The sequence below is a fragment of the Myiozetetes cayanensis genome, unplaced genomic scaffold (genome assembly GCF_022539395.1).
Source record: "Myiozetetes cayanensis isolate MyiCay16 unplaced genomic scaffold, myiCay2020 scf2-11, whole genome shotgun sequence".
Classification (NCBI taxonomy): domain Eukaryota; kingdom Metazoa; phylum Chordata; class Aves; order Passeriformes; family Tyrannidae; genus Myiozetetes; species Myiozetetes cayanensis.
This window is the reverse complement of record NW_026087411.1, coordinates 28,601,138-28,616,590: the sequence shown is the minus strand read 5'-3', so window position 1 is coordinate 28,616,590 and position 15,453 is coordinate 28,601,138.

The following is a 15,453-nucleotide window of genomic DNA, read 5'->3' as shown; positions in this document are numbered from 1 at the left end:
ACAGCAAAGCACTGCCCATTTGTTCCAGTAGAAGTCAAAGAGGAGAAAGATGATGTCACATACCCAGATCCCTTTCTCTCTCAGCTCCACAGAGGATCATCTTCCCAGAAACTCTGCAGCAAGAGTAATAAGAGGGGTAGACTGTAAGCATAGAGGACAATACAGTTTTCTCACAAAAAAACTTAGCAGTCCTACTGGGCCACCATACTCAGGCCTTCTCAGAAAGGCATTCGATCAATAATAAATGATGTCCATAAACCCAACGAATTTGCTACGTCAGATGTTCTCACTGATTTACACTTGGAACCTCAGTGTTAGCTGGCGAGCCTGGCAGGTTAACAAAATAGCATATTTTGTGAGGAGCAGCAGTCGTGCTCATAGTGCCTATGGGAAACATAGCTGTCATGGCAATAAAGGATTAGTATACAGAGCAACAGAAGGGCACTCACTAATTTGTTTTTAATTCTTTAATTCCAGTTTGTGGAGGTTAAAGGGACTAGTAGCATGAGATGCTAAAGCTTTGTAGGCATCCAGTTCCCTTTCTTTCTCTGAGTTTTATTCTTTGCTCTACTGAAAAGATCTTGGCAAAAAGCAGGAGAAATAGGTTCACTGTAATCTCAGTAGGTCTGGTAATTTAGGGAGGCTTCTCCTCGTCATGAAAAGGAAAATGACAAGACATGACAGAAATGCAAAGGCAGCCTTGACAACGCTGTCCAAGGAGAGTTAGTAACAAATGAATATATCCATTTGTACCCAACTTGATGCTGACCCAAGGTCTGTGAGTATCACAAGGATCAATTTAGTATATTTGTTTAGTACAAACAAGTCTTTTTCCTTAGAAAAAAGTAGAATCTCTGCACTAAGTGGATTATCTTACATCTTAAAGGTGGGTGGAGTAAGGAAGGTGTTGTGCATATTTTACTGAGTTTTGTCCTATTAAAATGGGTTTACTTTCTAGGAAAATAGATTTTAACTGCAGGTATGAACATTTCCAGAAGTGTTCCAATACACAGAGAATTAATATATTGCATAATCTAGGCCAGCCTCCAGATGACAACATTATTCAAATTCATTTGGTAAGGACGAGCTCAGGTCCACAACTATGGTCAGCTTCAGCAGTGGGTTTGCATTATTCTTGTGTTTAGGACTGAAGAGATGTCCAGAGTTGAATTCATCTGGACATTTGCATCTTAACTGCTGACTCCAAGGTACCATTATGGCCCAAAGAAAGAAGCAAGCAATTGTAGGACATAATTCTTCTTGCTCAAATAGAAATCTAAAATACATCAGATAAATCATACCTGTTGCTTTTTCTCATGATCTCAAGGGATCTTGAGACGAGTACCAGAAAAGACACTGCTGTCATAAAATCATTAGTTGACCTGCTGGAAAGCACATCTGTGAAGAAGGACCTGGGATTCCTGATGGACAACAACCTTTCCATGAGTCAGCAGTGTGCCTTTGTGGTTAAGAAGGCCAGTGGGATCCTGGGGTGCATCAGGAAGAGCACTGTCAGCAGGGTGAGGGAGGTGATTCTATCCTTTTATTCAGCCCTGATGAGGCCACTTCTGGAGTGCTGTGTCCAGTTCTGGGCTCCTCAGTACAAGAGAAATATGGAGCAGAGGGCTACAAAGATGATGAGGAGACTGGGAGCATCTCTCTTATGAGCATAGGCTGAAGGATCTGGGCCTGTTCAGCCTCAAGAGGAGACAACTGAGGAGGAACCTCATCAATGTCCATAAGAATCTGAAGGGAGGGTACCAAGAGGATGAAGCAAGGCTCTTCTCAGTGGTGCCAAGCATAAGGACAAGAGGCAATGGGCAGAAACTGGCACACGGGAAGTTCCACCTGAATATGAGGAAGAACTTCTTTACTGTGCAGCACTGCTACACACTGGAACAGACTGCCCAGAGAGGTTAAAATGTTTAATTAGGCTCTCCCTTGTTACAGCCTGAGATCTTTACCTGCCTACACCAGAGAGGTGGAGTCTCCCTCATTGGAGGTATTCAAGAACAATCCAGATGCAATCCTGTGCAATGTGCTCTAGGATGATCCTGCATGGACCAGATGACTCACTGTGGTCCCTTCCAACCTTACCCATTCTGGGCTTCTGTGAGCTAGAATGGGAACTGTGCTGAAAAAAAGGAGAGCAGATTGGTGAATGTGTATGCACCGGGAAAACAAGAGACTGAGGTTCAAATCTTTGTTTCAGAGTCAGTGTAATTTTGGGTTTAAGTTACTCAAAGACAAAAGACACAGACCTTTAACTAATTCGAAGTGGGCATGTTACTTCCCTTTACTTCTTCCACATTTTCAAAAATAAGCTAAAAGATCCAACTTTTGTCCTATAGCACTGATGAGAATGCCAACATTTGCAGTGAGGTTGAATTCCTGTAGACACTAAAAGTGCTTCTTGATGAGATGCACAAAAGTTTTGTAGAGACAGGTAGGTTTTATCCACCAGTGAAATTAAACTATTTCATAAGAGGAACATGAAAACTCTCTTAACAATTCTCAGCTACACTCCAGAACAGTGCAGGACAAATTCTAATGAAGTGAATGTTTCAGCAGCCTAAATTTAACTCTCTGTTTCTGATTCTCCAGGCTCTGTAGTTTCTAGCTCAGTTCTTATGAAAAAAAAAAAACCAGAGGTCTTTAGTTTTATAGCAGTTCCATCATATCCTTTAACAGTCTCTAGAAGCCTTTCCCCTTTTCAGTACATACTCATAGAGAAGAAGTTGGGGTGGTTTGACACCTGCTGGATGCCAGGTGCCCACCAAAGCTGCTGTATCACTCCTTTCCTTAACTAGACTGAGGAAAGAAAATATAAGAAAAGGTTCATGAGTTGAGATAAAGACAGAGAGATCACTAACCGATTACCATAATGAGCAAAGCAGATTCAACTTAGGGAAATTAATTGATTTTATTACCAATTAAAATCAGAGTAGGATAAACCTTCCTCCACCCTTCCTTCCTTTCCAGGCTCCACCTCCTCCCTGCCAGTGCCATGGGTTGAGAGGGAATGAGGGTTACAGTCAGTTCATCACATGTTATTTCTGCTGCTGCTTTCTCCTCAGGGAGAGGAGTCCTTCCCCTGCTCCAGCGTGAGGTCCCTCCCATGGGAGGCATTCCTCAATAAACTTCTTGAACATGATTTCTTCCCACAGGCTACATTTCTTAAGAAACTGCTCCAGTGTGGGTCCCTTCCAAGGGGTGCATTCTTTCACGAACAGGCTGCTCCAATGTGGGTCCAGCAAGGGGTCACAAGTCCTTTCAGAAAATCTGCTCTAGCGTGGGCTCTTCTCTCCATGGGTCCACAGATCCTGCCAGAAATTTGTTCCAACATGGGCTTCCCACTAGGCCACAACTATCTTTTGGGCACCACCTGCTCCAGTGTAGGGCTCCTCCACAGGCTGTGGGTGGATCTCTGCTCCACTGTGGACCTTCCTGGGCTGCAAGGGAACAGCCTGCCTCACCACGGCCTTAACCATGGGACACAGGGGAATATCTGCTCTTGTGCCTGGAGCACCTCTTTCCCCTCCTTCTTCATTGGCCTTGTTTATCTCACATATTTTCACTCTTCTCTCCCCTAGCTGCAATTACTTCTGAAGAATATCTTTTTTTTTCCCCCTCCACAATACGTTACCACAGAGGCTGATTGGCTAAGAGGCATGTCCATCTTAAAGCTGGCTGGTGTTGGCTCCATTGGACGTGGGAGAGGCTTCCCAGAGAAGCCAACCCTACAGCCCCTCCCCTGTCAGCAGAACCATGCCACACAAATCCAATACAGAACCATATATAAAATATGGACACATGAATGAAGTAAAACTCTTTTGTTTCAGAAAACTGGGGAGTGTATTTATGAGCACAGCTTATGGTCTCAAATTCTGATAACTCTGGCTTATCAAGCAGGAGCCTTAGCCGGCATTTCGAACAGCAATGTTCAAATAATTAATGTCAACAAATCACCATCATAAATAATTATCAGAGGATCAAGATGATAAGATTTGATTATTTAACAAGGAATTTATCCAACACAAGCCAGACAGAAACAATGTTTACTTTCTCTTTCTCATCTCCAACTTTCTTTTTCTCCTTCCCCAGCTGTGAATTGGTCAAGAAAGGAAAGACCCATAACACAGATATATAAACACAGTAGAAGGTTAATTTATTATGGATTAGGCTTTACTTGCACTAAACAGAGTAGTGAGATTTGAACTGCCTAGTCATATACTGCTTCAATGAAATACAGTTTAATGGCAAAATGAAACAGTACAGTGTGACTGTCCCTCATTCTCTCTTAGGGATATATAAGGTCTCTATCAATTTGTGCTCCCTCACTTAAGAGGGCTGAAGAGAGTTCACAGGAGCGCAGTAAGTACGATCAGAGGCTTAGAGAGCATGGTTTAGGGGAAACAGTGAGTGAGCTAAGCTCTGTCAAACTAGAGACAAGTAGATTGAGGAGAGACCTGCTAAAAGTCTGGCACAGAGAGAAAAAAAAAATTCTTTTTCAGTCACAGATAGAAGATAGGTAAAGATCTCAGGCTGTAACAAGGGAGAGCTTAGTTAAACATTTTAAAAGCAAAGATAATAAACTGCTGAAATAAATAAGTTGTGGGGGTAGTTGCGGAACATCCGCTAGTCCTTGAAGTATAGGCTGGATAAACATCTGTCAAGAATCATTTAGGCAGACCCTCTCCTGCCCATGGAGACATGCCATATTTCTGAATGGCATGAGTCATAAAATAAAAAAAATTTCTAGTTTCTTATAGCTATTTAAAAATTTTCTTACACCAGATAGCTGGGAAGAGTGTAAGAATTACTGTGAGAATTGGAAGTTTGGATAAAAAAAATGTGGCTATTCAAAGAAACTCTGTTCTTCCAGAGACTTCTTCAGTTAGCTCTGTTTTAGTAATGCTTTTCCTCATCCTATCTTGGCCATGGCAATGAGGAGCCCCTGGGAGCCAAACTGTGGAGCTCCTGGAACCTCAGGTACTGTTCACACACGCATGCACAGGCACACAATCAATCTACCAGAACAGATTTAATTGAAAAGCAGCTTTATTACCATCTTCCTCAATTAATTCAGAAATGTGGATCATCATATGGATGTTGGGCCTAATTTTCATTTACACTAATAGTTTTGGTACTACTTTCTTCCTAAAAGGAAGCCTTAACAAACTGGTAAAGAGAATTTGCTGGTTTTAATACTGAGAAAGTGGGGGAAATTGGCAACAATGCAAGTAGGAATTAAGACTATTGACTACTTTGGTTGGATGTGTATTTTCACAGTTATGTCTTCTACTGATCTAGTGCTATAAGGAACTCAAGGTGATTATTAATGAAGTATAATTTCACTTTTCAACACTCTGTCCACACAAAGAGATCTTAAAGGAACCTCGGTATAAATGAGAATCTTGCAGACTATAATGAAACTGTGTGGCTTAACTATAATGTGGTGACTCAGAAACATTTAAATCTTTTCAAAAATGCAGAGGAGTTTACAGCTAAAATAGGATTTTAAACTGTTCTTAGCAGTAAGGTATAAACAGTGTGGAATGAAGAGTTCTTATGCTGGAAGCTTCCATTTCCTGGGATTTGCAGCTGGGTGAGCCTCTGTTTCTGAATCTTTTCCCTCTTCCATGTTCAGCCTTTAGGGAAGACGACAGTTCTAGCATTAGCTGCTAAGGTTTGACTGAAATTGCTGCAACCTGTTCCTTCAGGTCTCCAGTGTGATCTGGTTCCATTCTAATAGTTCTCACATTTGTGTTTGAAATCCCTCACTCAGAGGCCAAGTTGGAAAATTGTTAATATTATAGAATCATAGAATCATTAAGGTTGGAACAGTCCTCTAAGATCATCAAGTTCAACTGTTAACCTAGCATATCCTCAGATGCCAAATCCACATGTTTTTTAAATACTCCAGGGATGGTGATTCCACCCCTTTCCTGGGCAGCCTGTTCCAATGTTTGACAACCCTTTCAGAGGATAATATTTTACTAATATCAAATCTAAACCTCCCCTGGAACAACATGAGGCCATTTTCTCTTGTCCTGTCTCTTACATGGGAGAAGAATCTTACCCCCACCTCTGTCACTACATCACCCTCTCAGGTAGTTATAGAGAGTGATAGAGTCTGCCCTGATCCTCCTCCTCTCCAGCGGAAACAAACCCAGATCCCTCAGCTGCTCCTGCTCCTCACAGGACTTATGCTCTGCATTCCTTCATCAGCTTTGCTGACCTTCTCTGGACACACTCCAGCACTTCAATGTGTTTCTTTTAGTGAGGGACCCAAAACTGAACACAGTACTTGAGGTGCAGCCTCACCAATGCGAAGTACAGGGAGATAATCACTGCCCTGGACCTGCTGGCCACACTATTTCTAACACAGGCCACCTGGGCACACTGCTGGCTGTGTTCAGTTGCTGCTGACCAGCTGTGGAGGATCAGGCTTAAGCATTGTTTTTTCTCAAATGTTCTGACTGTTGCAACAGAAAAATTGGGATTGGAAGAGAAGGTCCTGTGGAGGTGGGGCAGCTCTGTGAACCCATAGACTTGTGAGTGTTTAATTGTCATAGCAAGTCACTGACCATTTCCCTTTGAATTATGAGGGCTTCATTCTGCTCCCTGCCCCTGTTTTCCAGCTCAGGGGGCAAAGAAGGCATTAAGTACTTTGGTATCTTACTCATCCTTCTCACTCTGTTTCCCCAAGCCTCCAGATGGACATTCTCCTTAGTCCTCCTTTCTTTGCTTGTTGCCTAAATGGCTGAGGGGAAAAAAGAATCCAAGCCAAATTGGGTAGGAGATAAGATAAGGATACAAAGGCTTTAATGAGCCCCCAGGCTTTCCAGAATACCCCCAATGCGTGCTCTCAAATACAGGTGTTCACAGTTTTTATAATGATTTTCACCCAATCCCTGTCTGGCCACTGCCCAGGTTCTGCCCCCCCGCCTCTTGGGAATTGAGTCTGGGGGCGTTTTGGGACCCCCTCTTCTTCATCTTCCTCTTCCTCAGAGTACGTAATGTCCTTGGAGGCCTTCCAGAGAACTAGGCCTGAAGGTTGTTGCGTCTATGGCTATATCTTCTTCCATAGGGTTAAGATGTTCTTTACAATTCTACCTTGAAAAAGAGACTAAACAGGCTAGTGGAATTTAGGGGAATGATATGGGAATGGGTAACAGGGGTTTGCTATGTGTAGCTAGTGTGTTAAAGGGTAAAGGGATAGTATGCTGCTACTCTAAAATCTGCATTTACTACATAACTACTTCTAAGATCTACAAAAATTAAAAAATCAAAACTCCAAGGTATCAGCTGATGTTTCTATCCTGATGGAAATGGAGATAATTTACACACCAACCTCCACACAAATGAAGAGATCTTTGCTTGAAATCTGAAAACTCTAATTTCGTTTGACTTTTTTTTATATGTACGTAGATATCCAACAACTTAGATGACTTGTGGATTTTGCCTCAGAGAGGAAAACTAACAAAACCAGAGCAGAACATTTATTGGCTAGCCCTAGAGAAAGTTTATTCTGCAAAGTCAAAAGAAACTCTAATAGTGCATCTGATTCTCAGTGATTCTTGAAAGTGTTTTACAATCTAAAAAGCATAGGGAACATGTTCAAAGGCATAAACACAAATCAGGCACCAAGCTTCCATTAAGAGTCATCAAGGGTCTGATACCTGGCTACCATTTGTTCCTTTGAAAATCTCTTCTGTATCAATTACACCTACTTCCACCTCAGCGCTGCAGCACACAGTCAGAGTGGCATAAAATATCCCAAAGAAAATGAGCACCAGCCTGAGTGGAGAAAAGGAGAGCAAATAGTGATCTACAGAGCTCATACAGCCAGAAAGTGCCTAGCTGACTAGGGTGCAGTCTGTGAACCAGCAGTGTATAAATGGGCAGGAGAAAGCAAGGTGCAGAAATGGAATGAAGGTAATCAAGAGAAAACTGAACCAGAAAGACTTTTGAGATGAAGATGAGTAATGAGTACCTACTGAGCGACAGTGAGGAAAAGAGAAGAAATGCTGGCAGTGGGAAGAATGGATGGATCATTACAAATGACTGCAAATATAGTGGGGAGAATCACAAAGCCCTTGCTGGAGAAGGGGTGCAGCAGGAAGGACTTGCTTGTGAGCACACACTGTGAGAACCGTGTGTTGGACCCAAGCCATGCAAACATGACCAGAAGCAATAACCCGGATCACTCCCCTATTACCCCTCCCAGCAAGGGAATGAGGACAGCTGGCTATCTGTGTTGTGAGGTCCAGCTGCTAGAGACAGAGCACAGAGCTGGGTGAGGACATGCTCCCCGGCGTGAAGCACCCTTTCTGCTGAGCAAGGAAATGCTACTCCATGTAAAACATTCCTCCTAAATTCAACTTCCCAACACTGTATTTTTTACCTTGACCACAGAAACCATCCCTTTTTTCTTTCCTTTCTTTTCTTTTATTCAAGTGTCTTTTTTATTGTTTTTCAACAGCAGCACTGAAGATACAGTAATTGGATATCTTTTATTCCATAAAGATTCTGACATATCTTCCCTTGGTGCCAGAGCTACTCTGTCAAGTGTGAAGGTCCCAGAAGGCTGATGTCTTATGTTTACCCTAAAAAATAAAATTATACGTAGAATGACAGAGAAGAAAAAAAGGGGGGCTCAGAAGAAGAGAGAAAGGGGGATGAAAAAGAGGATGACTGGCAAGATAAGAACATAGAGAGAGGGAGGCTGATCTCATCACCGTGAATTTCCAGAGTCTGGTGTTTTCCCTACACCTCCATGTACACAGGATTTAAATCGCCTGCTCTTACCTGGCAATTCCCAAACTATTTTATACTTACTGAATTCTGAGAAGAAAAAAGGCATTTTCCAGAGATGCCTGTCCCAGGGATTCTGTTGAAAGTCAAAAAGGGCATTTCCTCAAAATGCTGAGGCTGCAAGGATCAAATCAAACAACAAAAGTTTATGGTAGAGAAAGAGGAGCACATAAAGTAGATCTTTTATAAGTAGAGGACTTCTATTATTTAAAGAGGTTTTTTTCCAAAGGAAAAGGCTGACATATCAGTAGCCTTTTTACCTAGGAATCTATATGCAGAGTATAGCCCCCAAAGCAATTTATTTTCCGTAACATTCATGTAAAACTGCAATAATTCAGTTAATCAATTGAATTAAAACAACAAGTCTCTCTGAACTAAAGGCTGGGAAAATATTGTTTTTTACTTTTCTTTTTTGGTGATACTTTCTCTTTCAATATAATGATGCCTTAATTTTGTAGCAGTACCTATTTTACAGCTATAACAAATGCCTGTGGTAGCATTCCAGCTGTGATCAGAATCCAGTACAGAGAATGAGGCAGCCTCTGTATTTAGCCTAAGTCTGAATATATGAAAGCAGAGGAAAGATAATCTCCCATTCTGCATGTATAATATCTTTCCCTATATGTATTGTTCCTACACGCAGAGAACTTCTATTATTTCACTTTCTATGTATTTTTCCCATGAGAACTGCATACTCAACCATGCTATGGGATAATCATACCTAACAGAGAAAGCAGATCTAAATCAAGGCAGAATGGCAATGCATTTCAACTGAGATTTGGGGGAAAGAAAAAGAAATCTGAAGGATGACATTCAACACAATTGTTACAGGATTCAGAAATGTGCCATTGAGATAATAGGTAAGGGCTGCTGAGTAAAAGGAGGGCTGAGTCAAAAAACAGGCAGCACTCATGCCATTAGTGCTCAGGCTGTGAGAACAGAGGAATGAGATGAGCAGTGACCAGTTCAAAACTTTTTATCGGCATATTATAGCAACTGGTCCTGTAAGCAAGACCTCAGAATGAAGTCATCACTCCAAAGTACATACAAAGTTATTTTGCAAGCAGGCCAAAAAAAAAAAAAAGTATAAATTAATGTCTAACAAGATGAGTCATTCCCATACTGCAGTGGAACAAAGTCTTCAGTGAGCACTTTTTTTATTGTGTCCTTTTGGAGAAACAGTTAAATTCCACTCAGTTCTCTTTTCTTTCACAAGAGAAGGGATTATGAGAGAGTTCAATAATGTAGGCTGGATAAAGAAAGGGTGAGGCCCACACCCTATCCACTATAATATGTGAAATGAATTGCTGAACTATCAGTCATAAGAGGGCATCTAAAAGGATTTTCCAAGTTGTATGAGGGTTTTGAGGTGATAATACAGCTGATTACTAGAGTAGGATCCTGCATGCCTCCCCTAAGAATTAGAAGCAATATTAAAAAATCTTAAAATATTGTAACTGAAGTGTTCAAAACCGTAAATCTTCATGTTCTGTGTAACAAGGCCTAAGTATCTAATGGAAGAGTAGCAATATGATTCTGCAATATTTTCAGGAAAACATTCATTTAGTATTAAGCCACCTGTTTAGTCAGATAGACTAAAATATGCTTGTATTATCTTCTAGTGGTGAGTAAAACATAGATCATGTCTCAACACTTAAAACAAACCTATGGGACACTACAGATTTTCTGGGGTCTTATATCTGAAATACTTGAAACCATTGACTTCACACTTTTTTTATACAAAGCCATATATAATCTCCTTTCTTCATGGAAACCACTAAATCAAAGCCTGTAAAAACAGATGGCAAAACTAAGTGAACTGTGCAAACCATCACCTCGGTGCTAGACAGAATAAGATCTCTTTTCATCTTTGTAGGTGTTGTTGAAATCTTTAAATAAATAATTAGTACAGATTCTCCTCTCTCTTTCTCCCTCTATGTTTAAGATTTCAGAGAAGTGCATGCATTTTATTCATTGATTCAAACAGACACTTGCACATAATCATTACAGATTTGAAGTAACTGTTTACGCAAGGTAGAGGTCCAGCAGTATTTTAGAAGTAGTAGTTGCAAATTAAATCCACTGCAGTACAGCAGTGCAACCTTCCGAGGTTATGGTTCCAAGCATAAAAGCATTTCAGAAGCTAGTATTACATTATAAATCATTTATATGGGTACTTCTAATAATATGAAGAGTGGATGGAACACAAGAAAGAGGGACATATTTCAGAAAGACTCTAATCTGGTTTTACATTAGAGTTACAAGAATAGAAAGCAAATAACAATCTATCTCAAACTCAGAAATGGTAGCACATTGTTTACCACGCTAGGAGAAGTAAGTGTGACATGAACTTTGTTGTTCAAGGCTTGCTTTATTTATTTATTTGGTTCTTTATTTATACATTATAATAAAGTTAATAGACGCTTAAAAATGTTAATAATTTTAAGTAAAGCTACAGCTGAAAAGGTCTGGGAATCTGCTTGAGATATGCTACACAGTAGAGGCTAATGATATACTTAACTAAGATCTCTTTTTCACTCTTCCATGTGTCCCAACATTTTTTTAATACCAATTAAACCATGTAATTTTCTGGAAATTAGCTGCATCCCTCAGGTTTCTCAGAAGCTGTTCATAGGTAGCCTCTAACCACCCCAGAAATAAGAGTGACACAATGACCGGTGGGTTTTCAAATGTATACCAACAGCTATTTCCCCAGACTGGCTCTACTGGTTGATATAGCTCCTCCATCACACAAAGTGAACTGGTCAGGACTGGAAGGGATCCCTTAATTTTCTTAATTAATTTTCTTCATTTTGTTAATTGAAGCTGGCAGCCATCACTGAAATCAGCCTTGACATAAGCCCCTTAGATCTCTTGGAAAGAGAGTGGAACCAGCTGAGGGTACACACAGAAAAGATTACTCCATGCATGTAAATCCTGGACCCAAATTCACCTACACTTGTCTGATACCTTCTTAAGGAGGACTCCTCCCCCTTCTGCCCAATGTTAAGTTTCTCCTTTCCCCTCCAGAGGCTTCAATAGACTTAGGCACTATGGTGAGCCTAATCATCCAACAAAACTTGATGTTTGCCTTTTAAAAAGGCAAACTCAGGTGGAATCCATCCTTTATGTAAACTCCACCTTGGCTGCTTGCCCAGGCACCTTATTCTAATTATCCAGGAGTATGAAAACAATAGGTTATCTCCATCACTAAATCTGTCTCATCAGCAAAGGCTTCTCTTAGCTGTGAGTGACTGTAGTTCTCTTTGCTGTGAGGACTCATCATATGAGAGATATTTCATATGTCAGCACGACAGCAACCCCATAGTTAAGCTGATGAGACCTGACAGCACCCCAGCACTCAATAGAAGGTGGAATTTGGTGCACTTTTGCAGCAAAGAAATAAGCTTGAGAGGCTGGTTTGACACTGCCATCCTAGGGAGAAAACAGCTGACTCAGAACAGCTTTCTCATCTAAAGCCTTAAACAAATAAGTCTCAAATATCCATGCTATTGACTGAGACATAGACCTCTGTATCTCATTTCTCATGTACTGTGCAGGGATGAGAAATCAAGGTCAAGTCAAATTTGAACCTAAGTTACATCTACAGCATCTTGAACTCCACTGTCCTTTCCAGTTACTCATATGAAAGATTTCAGATCCCACTTAGAGTTCCTGGAATCCAGATAAGAGAGGGAGACAGTTAATCAACTCATTATGCTTAACAAGCATGGGAGTGAGAGATTGAAGGTGCCCAGTGGCTTCGTGGGTATTGCTGTATGCCAAGTCTATGACATTATCATTGCTTCTCTTGACTTCTCCTTTGCCTGAATATACAAGTGTGCTATTTGGGACAGGTCTGGGACATGATGTACCCAACATATGGGATACTCCATTAAAATGTCCAGTTTCATCACATTTATTTCAGACATTCCCAAGCATTTGATTTGTACAATTCAGACCCCTTTCCAATATCTGTTGATGGACATCTGAATACCTCCTCCCCCTGCCTGCCACACACACTCACTGGAGACAGAGAGCAGTACTTGGAGCAAGCAAACAAGGAGGTTGGTCAGTGGTGCAGAACCTCATCTGGGAGAGGAAGGGCATTCTGAAACAGCACCACTGTCCAGAGCTGTATTTTTATACACTCTGGTAGGAGACATTGACCCAGATTCAATCACGCTGTCAGTCTTCTCTCAGAGGACAATGTTTCTTTTTCCCACCTCCACTCTGCACCTCCTCTAGTCTGACTATAGCCTCCTTAAGCATGAATAAGCAGAACCATGCAAGGCACTGTACACAAGATTCTAGCAGAGATGCACTGGACTAATGCTTTCTGATATTTAATGAAAATATTTTTCCTGGTAAGTGTTTGGTGTTTCACAGTGGTACCACATCATAGGTACCACCTATCACATCATGATTGACATGATGTGATAGGACTGTGTCTAGTTGTGATGTATTTAGCCTGTGACTCACTAGCACACAAAAGAATTTTCGTTCCCTGTCCCTTTCAAGGAATAAAATCTGACTTATTTGTAGAAATTTATTTTCTTTTTTCTGTGCTGTGGATAAGTCTGCACCTTATTAAGTGAAGTTCCATTTCCACTACTCCAGCCTGACAGCTCTTCCTTATGCTGAAGTTTGGCAACAGAGAGGCTGGTGAGCAGCCAGACAGAAAGGGACCTGGGAGTTTGGATTGACAGGAAGCTGAACATGAGCCAGCAATGTGCTCAGATGGACAAGAAGGCTAATGGCATCCTAGCCTGGATCAGGAACAGTGTGGCCAGCAGGAGCAGGGAAGTGATTCTTCCCCTGTACTCAGTGCTGGTGAGGCCACACCTTGAGTGCTATGTCCAATTCTGGGCCCCTCAGTTCAGGAAGGATATTGAGGTGCTGGAGCAGGTCCAGAGAAGAGCAACCAGAGAAGGTCCAGAGAAGGCTGGTGAAGGGACTCGAGCACAAGTATTAGGAGAGGCTGAGGGAGCTGGGGTTGTTTACCTTGGAGAAGAGAAGGCTCACTGGAGACCTCATCACTCGCTACAACTCTGCAAAAAGGAGGTTGTAGCCAAGTGGGCGTCGGCCTCTTCTCCCGGGCAATCAGCAGTAGGACAAGAGGGCAAGGTCTTAAGCACTGCCAGTGGAAGTTTAGGTTGGATATCAGGAAGAAATTTGTTACAGAGAGAGTAATCAGACATTGGAATGGGCTGCCCAGGGAGGTGGTGGATTCACTGTCCCTGGAGGTTTTTGAGACGAGACTGGATGTGGCACTTAGTGCCATGATCTAGTAACCATGGTGGTGTTGGATCAAGGTTTGGATTTGATGATCTTGGAGGTCTTTTCCAACCCAGTCGATTCTATGACTCTATGATTCTATGATTCTAATTATCCAGATATAGTCAGCCAAAACAAGCTTTTGGGATGACAGCCTTTAAGACTGGTAGCAAGACAGACAGATCTGATGAGCTTTCTTCAAACTTTCCTCCAGTTTGATAGCTCTCTTTTACCAATCTCACTCTGTTGTCTCCACTTTAAGCAGTTCTTATGAAGCTCAATCTTTGTACTGAATTCTTCTGTTTACTTATAAATCCTTAACAAATGCTTTACTTTGATCCAGGTGAACTAGTTCAACAGTATTTCCTTTCTTTGTTTGTTTAGAAAACTGATTACTTTCAGAAAAATGAAACTAGGTGAATATACTGTAACCTGCTTTTTCCAAGCCTATACCATATTTTCTCCAATTTCCATGTTATAGTCATATTTAATCATCTTTCCATTTAAAAGTTGTTCTTACAGCATTTCGTGCCATTGAGCTCATATTAACAGTCCACCATTCTTGGGTCACTTTTATTCTTTTTCCTAAATTCAGGCACTGCCATTCACCATTCTCCAAGAATGTAGTGCTCTCTGAAGATAATAGTTAACTGCAGTCTTACTTTTAAATCTTTCAGTAGTCAAAAAGAAATTATCCAATGTCTTCCAATGTGAGCTCCTGACAATATTCAAAGCATTCTGCTCTGTGGATTTATTTCTATCTAGTTTCCACATTTTATATCATAGCTTGGGCACACAGTGTTGTTATACTTTCATCACATATCTTCAAATACCATTTGCAGGAAACCCAAGGCAATGTGTGGACTGAATGTTAATATCCATCCAGGTCCATATGACAAGGGGCCTGGAGTGATACCTTCTGATGCATCTCTTCTTTAATTTCACAGAGATGTTAGCTGCACACAGATAATTTCATGCCATTCATAGAGTAGACACTGTTCATGCAGAAGCTTTGGAGACTTCTGTCTTAGAAGAAGGATTTCCAAAAAAAGAAATGGTTTTGTTAGGAACTTCATATGGAATATAGCAAAGCCACTTCTGAGTTATTTTATTTTCTTTTTATGGAAAGCCTGACCACTACTTTGTCCCACTGTGACTTTACAAGAGTTGATGAATATAAGGACTAAACAATCAAATATTTCTTGATATACTTTGCAGGGGATTTATTAGATATCCATACATTTCAACATTCCCCCATGTTAGAGAAGTAAATATAGAGACTGCGCTTTTAGAAATTTTGATAAAAATTAACTGACTCTCATGCCTTTTAGAGCTGATTTGCAACCAGGGATTTTT